Source organism: Oncorhynchus clarkii, chromosome 32 (genome assembly GCF_045791955.1).
Source record: "Oncorhynchus clarkii lewisi isolate Uvic-CL-2024 chromosome 32, UVic_Ocla_1.0, whole genome shotgun sequence".
NCBI classification, from domain to species: Eukaryota; Metazoa; Chordata; class Actinopteri; order Salmoniformes; family Salmonidae; genus Oncorhynchus; species Oncorhynchus clarkii.
Window position 1 is genome coordinate 10,360,931 of NC_092178.1, and position 8,298 is coordinate 10,369,228.

The 8,298-nt window shown below is 41.8% G+C and overlaps 1 long non-coding RNA gene across 1 annotated transcript; it reads left to right on the top strand.

Annotated features, from left to right (window-relative positions):
- The first annotated feature begins 691 nt into the window (after positions 1–691).
- Positions 692–2,588, top strand: LOC139391824 (uncharacterized). Its single transcript, XR_011629610.1, has 2 exons — positions 692–758; positions 887–2,588. It is a non-coding gene; the product is annotated as an uncharacterized lncRNA (long non-coding RNA).
- Positions 2,589–8,298: the final 5,710 nt, after the last annotated feature.

Sequence of the window (8,298 nt, forward strand, 5' to 3'; positions counted from 1 at the left end):
GTTATAGCTGCTATTGCAGCTAGTCTGCTTATACATTATTATTTAGAAAATATAGACCCCTAACTGGCCAACTAATGTAGCTAGAAGCTATAGCCAGCACCAGAATGGCCTCTGCAACAGGAGACAAACACTCAGCTTCAGGTTCCAAGAAGAAGAATGAAAAGAAGTAGGCTTCTAAAGGCGAGTTTAGTTTCCTGTCCAGTGTCATGGGCGTCATGTACAACCTGAGGACACAGGTGTGTCAGTGTGAGAGAGCTTGTGTCTGAGTTTAGTTTCCTGTCCAGTGTCATGGGCGTCATGTACAACCTGAGGACACAGGTGTGTCAGTGTGAGAGAGCTTGTGTCTGAGTTTAGTTTCCTGTCCAGTGTCATGGGCGTCATGTACAACCTGAGGACACAGGTGTGTCAGTGTGAGAGAGCTTGTGTCTGAGTTTAGTTTCCTGTCCAGTGTCATGGGCGTCATGTACAACCTGAGGACACAGGTGTGTCAGTGTGAGAGAGCTTGTGTCTGAGTTTAGTTTCCTGTCCAGTGTCATGGGCATCATGTACAACCTGAGGACACAGGTGTGTCAGTGTGAGAGAGCTTGTGTCTGAGTTTAGTTTCCTGTCCAGTATCATGGGTGTCATGTACAACCTGAGGACACAGGTGTGTCAGTGTGAGAGAGCTTGTGACTAACAGTGTTTTCTGCAGGATGCTCTACGTGATGTGATTCAGAGTGGTGCTGTCGCCAGCTATTTCTTCAGCCTCTCTTCTACTAGTGAGTACACACATACACAAACTATGTCTCTCGCCTGTTCTGCCATGTAATCTTGTTTCTTTCTTTCTTACCTCTATAACACATCTCTATCTCTCTCCCTCCATGTGTAACCTCTCCTGTGGGTTCAGGTGGGATGTACCACCTGCTGGATCGTGAGGAGTTGGGAGAGAACACTACTACAGGATTGCCCTGTTTGGAGTTGCAAAGGTCCACAGTGGAGATTGGAGTATCTGTCTATAGGACCACTTTAAGCTGTACACTCCACAAAGCTGGGTGTCCAGAAAAAAAGCCATTGCTTAAAGAAGAAAATAAATAAACAAACACGTTTGGTGTTCGCCAAAAGGCATGTGGGAGACTCCCCAAACATATGGAAGAAGGTACTCTGGTCAGATGAGAGTTTTTTGGCCATCAAGGAAAACGCTATGTCTGGTGCAAACTCAACACCTCTCATCTCCCCGAGAACACCATCTCCACAGTGAAGCATGGTGGTGGCAGCATCATGCTGTGGGGATGTTTTTCCATCGGCAGGGACTGGGAAACTGGTCCGAATTTAAAGGATGATGGATGGCGCTAAATACAGGGAAAATCTTGAGGGAAACCTGTTTCAGTCTTCCAGAGATCTGAGACTGGAGCGGAGGTTCACCTTCCAGCAGGACAATGACCCTAAGCATACTGCTAAAGCAACGTTTGAGTGGTTTAAGGGGAAACATTTAAATGTCTTGGAATGGCCTAGTCAAAGCCCAGACCTCAATCCAATTGAGAATCTGTGGTATGACTTAAAGATTGCTGTACACCAGCGGAACCTGTCCAACTTGAAGGAGCTGGATCAGCTTTGCCTTGAAGAATGGGCAACAATCCCAGTGGCTAGATGTGCCAAGCTTATAGAGACATATCCCAAGAGACTTGCAGCTGTAATTGCTGCAGAAGGAGGCTCTACAAAGTATTGACTTTGGAGGGGGGGGGGGGGGGGGGGGGGGGGTGAATAGTTATGCACGCTCAAGTTTTCAGTTTTTTGTTTTATTTCTTGTTTGTTTCGCAATAAAAAATATTTAGCATCTTCAAAGTGGTAGGCATTTTGTGTAAATCAAATGATGCAAACCCCCCAAAAATCCATTGTAATTCCAGGTTGTAAGGCAACAAAACATGGAAAAATGCCAAGGGGGGGGGGGGGGGGGGTGAATACTTTGGCAAGCCACTGTATGCTTAGTTGCAGTCAAAACAGCTCATAAAAGTCTGTCAATGGTATGAATACATGATAGAACTGTAATGCAGAAACCAGCTACTCTCTAAATGTACACGGGGCTGTTTTGGTGTGTATTCTCTGGAGAGAGAACAATTATACAGGAAGTGTTATCTAAATACCAGAATTTCTATAATATCCTCCAATATTATATAATTGCAATATTGTATGTGGGTTGCTATACCATTTGGTTTGTAGTGATTTTGATGATTTGGGCATGCTTTTTGAAGCATTCTGCCATAGGCCTTATTACTCCCACTGTTTCACTAGCAGTAATGCTAATGCTGGCTCTGGGGTAAGTAGATAAAGGAAACAAAAGGTATTTTTTTGGTCAATGTCTCTCAGGATAAATGGATGAGATCAATGAAAATGAAGTATATTACTTGGTTACTGCCCCTTTAAATGGCAGTCGTTTCTACCACACACTTCAAAATTCTAAAAGTGAAATGATACTACAATCAAATTATGTTAAATCAGCTTTTTTGTACTAATGTGGATTGTACTTTGGAAAAAAGCTGCACATTATTTAAGTAAAAAAAATCATATTTTCTTTTTACAGAATATGCTAATTAAATGTAAATGAAATAGCCTGTTTTGGTTATTTTTTTGAATTTCAGATAATTCTTATTATATGTAAATAATGTTAAGTTGATATTTTTCTATGATTTGCCAATAGTTTCTTCTTGGGGTTAAAATGACCGCAGTTGGTAATCCATATATGTAAAATATGATGGTTAAACAGAAACAAAACCCACTCAAACATACATTATGTCAAAAACACTTAAAATTCTCAAATGTACAGTTGGCTTGCTGAAGTGGAATGAAACACTGGTTCAGTCTTACAGGTGGTCAAGTTTTATTCTCCTCAAGGAGAAATCTGTAATAATTCAAACATACATTAAAGTGGCAATCCTGATATTCAAACATCGACAAAGCTGACACCAATACATGTTTTGTTGCTGAGAGGTGGGGCTGGATACATTTTTAAATGTAACCTTCATTTAACTAGGCAAGTCAGTTAAGAACAAATCCTTATTTACAATTGCGGCCTACACCAGCCGAACCCGGACGACGCTGGGCCAATTGTGCGCCGCCCTATGGTACTCCCAATTGAGGCCAGTTGAGATACAGCCTGGAATTGAACCAGGGTCTGTAGTGACACCTCTAGCACTGAGATGAAATGCCTTTAGACCGCTGCGCCGCTCGGGAGCCCTCTGACCACTCTCAAATTTTCGAGCTATGGATGCAAGGATTGGCCATCAATGAGGTGGAAATAATAGTTTTAACCACGTTTTGAAGCTATACAGTGTTTGTTTACAATTACATCATTTACACAAAATGTAGTACATCAAGCTTATATTTTGGGTTGTAAATGTAGTAAGTGTCATCGAGTGTATAAGAGGCGAAGTCAGGTGCAGGAGAGTAGAGTGATGTAAACAGGCGCACTTTATTTTAGTTCCACAACGAGAGCGCTACATAAATCAAACGCGCTCAAAACACGGAACAGAACTAAAGTCAAGCGCGTAATAAGACACCACAATAACATGAAACAATTACACACAAATACATGATGGGAAACAGAGGGTTAAATACACGTAGATTGATTGGGGAAATGAAAACCAGGTGTGTATGGAAACAAGACAAGACAAATGGATTATTGAAAAATGGAGCTGTGATGGCTAGAAAGCCGGTGACGTCGATCGCCGAACGAACAAGGAGAGGAGCCGACTTCGGCGGAAGTTGTGACAGTAAGACAGTCGAACTAAGCTCATGAGACATTTAAAAGCCCCCAAAAATGAATGTATCAATCCCTCATTATTTAGCAATGTGCGCCAGAATTTGAATAGGTAAAAAATATGTTAAAAGGATGTTATAGAATAGCCTGACCAATGGAATTCAGACAGTGTGGTATTACAGAATAGCCTGACCAATGGAATTCAGACAGTGTGGTATTACAGAATAGCCTGACCAATGGAATTCAGACAGTGTGGTATTACAGAATAGCCTGACCAATGGAATTCAGACAGTGTGGTATTACAGAATAGCCTGACCAATGGAATTCAGACAGTGTGGTATTACAGAATAGCCTGACCAATGGAATTCAGACAGTGTGGTATTACAGAATAGCCTGACCAATGGAATTCAGACAGTGTGGGATTACAGAATAGCCTGACCAATGGAATTCAGACAGTGTGGTATTACAGAATAGCCTGACCAATGGAATTCAGACAGTGTGGTATTACAGAATAGCCTGACCAATGGAATTCAGACAGTGTGGTGTTACAGAATAGCCTGACCAATGTAATTCAGACAGTGTGTTGTTACAGAATAGCCTGACCAATGGAATTCAGACAGTGTGGTGTTACAGAATAGCCTGACCAATGGAATTCAGACAGTGTGGTATTACTGAATAGCCTGACCAATGGAATTCAGACAGTGTGGTATTACAGAATAGCCTGACCAATGGAATTCAGACAGTGTGGTATTACTGAATAGCCTGACCAATGGAATTCAGACAGTGTGGTATTACAGAATAGCCTGACCAATGGAATTCAGACAGTGTGGTATTACAGAATAGCCTGACCAATGGAATTCAGACAGTATGGTATTACAGAATAGCCTGATTTGATTTGTTGTTACTTAAATAGAAAATGTAACATTTCTAAACCTCTAATTCATACTAGTTTATCCAACCAAAACCCCTTTCTCAGGGTCTGTCTCTTGTCCCATCACATATAGCTAGCTATCTTCATTGTCTGCTTAATTAAATAATCACCACTTACAAAACCAGATCATCATTGGGCAATACACCCTGAAAACTAACCCTTTCATTGTTTGTTTCATTGCTTTGTCCATCTGGCCTGAAAAGTGAAGAAAGGTTTGAGACGGGTCCAGTTTGGTCCTCCCTGTTTGAAAGGCTACTCCCTTGTCTTGTCTAGAAGGCTCTTGTTCTTATTGTGGTGCCAGTTTGAGATATCAGGTGAGTGGACTGTTTATTTTTACCTTGAGCTCGAGATCACAGACATTATTATTATATAGGAAAAGGTTAAATAGAATATAACATAATTATAACATTATTACATTCTGTAAAACACTTGTTGTTGTCTTGTGTCATGTGTGTGCGTATGTGGGGGTGTGGTTGCAGGACAGTTTAGTTCTGGTCTGTAGAGGGAGGAGGTGAAAGGAGAGAACTGGGGAGGAAGAAGAGAGGGATGGGAGAGGAAGGAAAAGGATGGGAGAGACAGGAGGATATTCTATTGGGCCGTAATAGGATGGATGACCTGAGCTCCCTATGAACATCAATCTCTCACTCACTCACTCACTCACTCACTCACTCACTCACTCACTCACTCACTCACTCACACACACACACACACACACTCACTCACTCACTCACTCACTCACACACACACACACACACACACACACACACACACACACACACACACACACACACACACACACACACACACACACACACACACACTCACTCACTCACTCACTCACTCACTCACTCACACACACACACACACACACACATATATATATATATATATATATATATATATATATATATATATATATATATATATATATATACAGATTACTGAAAAATTAATGGGGAGAATAAAAAGAGAGATCAAATGGGGAGGCATGTGAGGGAGAGGGTAGATGTACGGCGTGTTACAAAGGCTTAACAGAGCGCCTGGCATCACGCTGCAGAACCATTGGGTGATTACATTCAAAATACAATACACTTTTTTTGTATTGGTGTGTGTATTGGTGTGTATCTATCTGTGTGTGTATCTGTGTGTGTATTGGTTTGTTTCTGTGTGTGTATTGGTGTGTCTGTTTGTGTCAGAGGACAGTGGTATGGTGCTCAGGAAGAGCTGGCCGTGGAGTTGGTCGTTAATGCTGTCTCTCCTCTCTCTGTCTACTCACGGTAAGAACACTGCTGTGTGTCTGTGTGTGTGTGTCTGTGTCTGTGTGTGTGTGTGTGTGTGTGTCTGTCTGTCTGTCTGTCTGTGTGTGTGTCTCTGTGTGTGTGTGTGAGTACACAGCATATTGAAATGTGTGTGGACCCACCCAGCGAGGACCATCTGCCCTGTAGTCCCAGAGAACAACATTCTGTCACAATGTATCAGTGTCAACACACACACACACTATCATAATATGTTAGTGGCCAACAAGTGTAGCTACCCCAGCACAAGGTGCACCTGTGTAATGGTCATGCTGTTTAATCACCCTTCTTGATATGCCACCTGTCAGGTGGATGGATTATCTTGGCAACGTAGAAATGCTCACTAACAGGGATGTAAACACATTTGTACACAACTTTTGAGAGAAATAATCTTTTTGGGGATATTTTATTTCCGCTCATGAAACATGTGACCAACACTTTACATTTTTGTTCAGTATAAATGCAATAGGCAGTGAGGTAGTTTGTTCTACTACCTCTCTGTCTAGTCTGTTTTAAAGATTCCCTCTCTCCTCTCCCACTCTCTCTATCCCCCTCCTCTCTCTCTCTCTCTCTCTCCCTCTCTCTCTCCCTCCTCTCTATCTATCCTCCTCTCTCTCTTTCTCTATCCCCCTCTCTCTCTTTCCCTCTGTCTCTCTCTTCCTCCCCCCTCTCTCTCTCTCTCTCTTCTTCTCTATATCCCCTGCCCCCCTCTCTCTCTCACCCCCCCTCTTTCAGTCTAACCACCTCTCTTCCTCTTTCTATCCCCCTCTCTCTCTTTGAAACTTTCTCCCTCTTTTCTCCCTAGGTGTTGTCATGACATTGCCTTCTTTGGGTACAGCGAGTACCATCCCCCTCTCTCTGTCTCCTACAACTAGGCTGCTGTGGTCAGAGAGGTCATAAATTCCTGGAGGAGATTATCTCCTCATGGCCACAGTATAGAGACAGAGTGAATTTTCATAGAGAACAAAGGAATTTCTTCCACCTCACAGAACTTGAGGTCCGAACAACATTTATGTTCCGGAGAAGGTATAAAAGATCGGTGAAGAATCCAGCTACGAACTGGTCCGTTTGGTGCAATTTGGTGAAGCTCATGGGAGACCACATTACCATAACTCTGTTTATATAATAGCCTCAGATATGAGGTTTACATCTAATTGTTGTATAAGATGAATGAGTGAGGATGATACTGTTTGTGTAATATGATTTTTGACTTTTTAATGAAGGAAACTCCAATTCCCCTGTGAGTTGAACTAAATCAGAGGACCGCCCATGAGCCCAGACCAGCTTACCTCGATAACAAGAGGGCCAAGGTTTGAGATGATTGCTGAATCTTTTAACCATCCCACGTGGTTAAACTCTTAGACTATGGATACCGACAGAATAAGAACAAGTCTTTAATATTAATTACTAGTCTGCAGCTAGGAATTCGATATCATTGAACTCGAAGAACGACAACCGCTGAAACATCTATAACGAAATGAATGAATGTCACTCTGAACTATCCATTCTAACCACGACAGAGAGAGAGAGAGAGAGAGAGAGAGAGAGAGAGAGAGAGAGAGAGAGACTACAGACTGTCCAGGAGTTGGCGGATGCTTTAGTCCAGGTCTTGGAGGAGATCCCTCAGGAGACCATCCGCCACCTCATCAGGAGCATGCCCAGGTGTTGTAGGGAGGTCATACAGGCACGTGGAGGCCACACACACACTACTGAGCCTCATTTTGACTTGTTTAAAGGACATGACATCAAAGTTGGATCAGCCTGTAGTGTGGTTTTCCACTTTAATTTTGAGTGTGACTACAAATCCAGACCTCCGTGGGTTGATAAATTTGATTTCCATTGATAATTTTTGTGTGATTTTGTTGTCAGCACATTCAACTATGTAAAGAAAAAAGTATTTCATTCATTCAGATCTAGGATGTGTTTTTTTTGTGTTCCCTTTATTTTTTTGAGCAGTGTATATTGATTGCAATTGTTCCCGAATGAGTGAGCGTTCATGGGCAAAGGATTAGCATTTCAATTGTTATAATTATCAACTGTCTTATCTCAGTCTACCCCCACTTCCCTGTTGTACACCAAGCCGCCATGCCGGTTTAGCCCACTAGGGCACATTCCCCTATCATTTCTTGTAACCATATTTACTTTGTTTGTTTGTGTGTGCACTTCTGTGATTGTTTAGTTAGTTAATAAATAAATTATTTAAGACAATTGATGTATGGATGACTCATAGTGAGACTGGGTTCGTGCAGATAACCAACAATTTATAACGTTTAGAATGAGACTAATGTGAGGTAAAATAAATTATTAATTAATTCAGAAGACTATTGATCAGATATGAA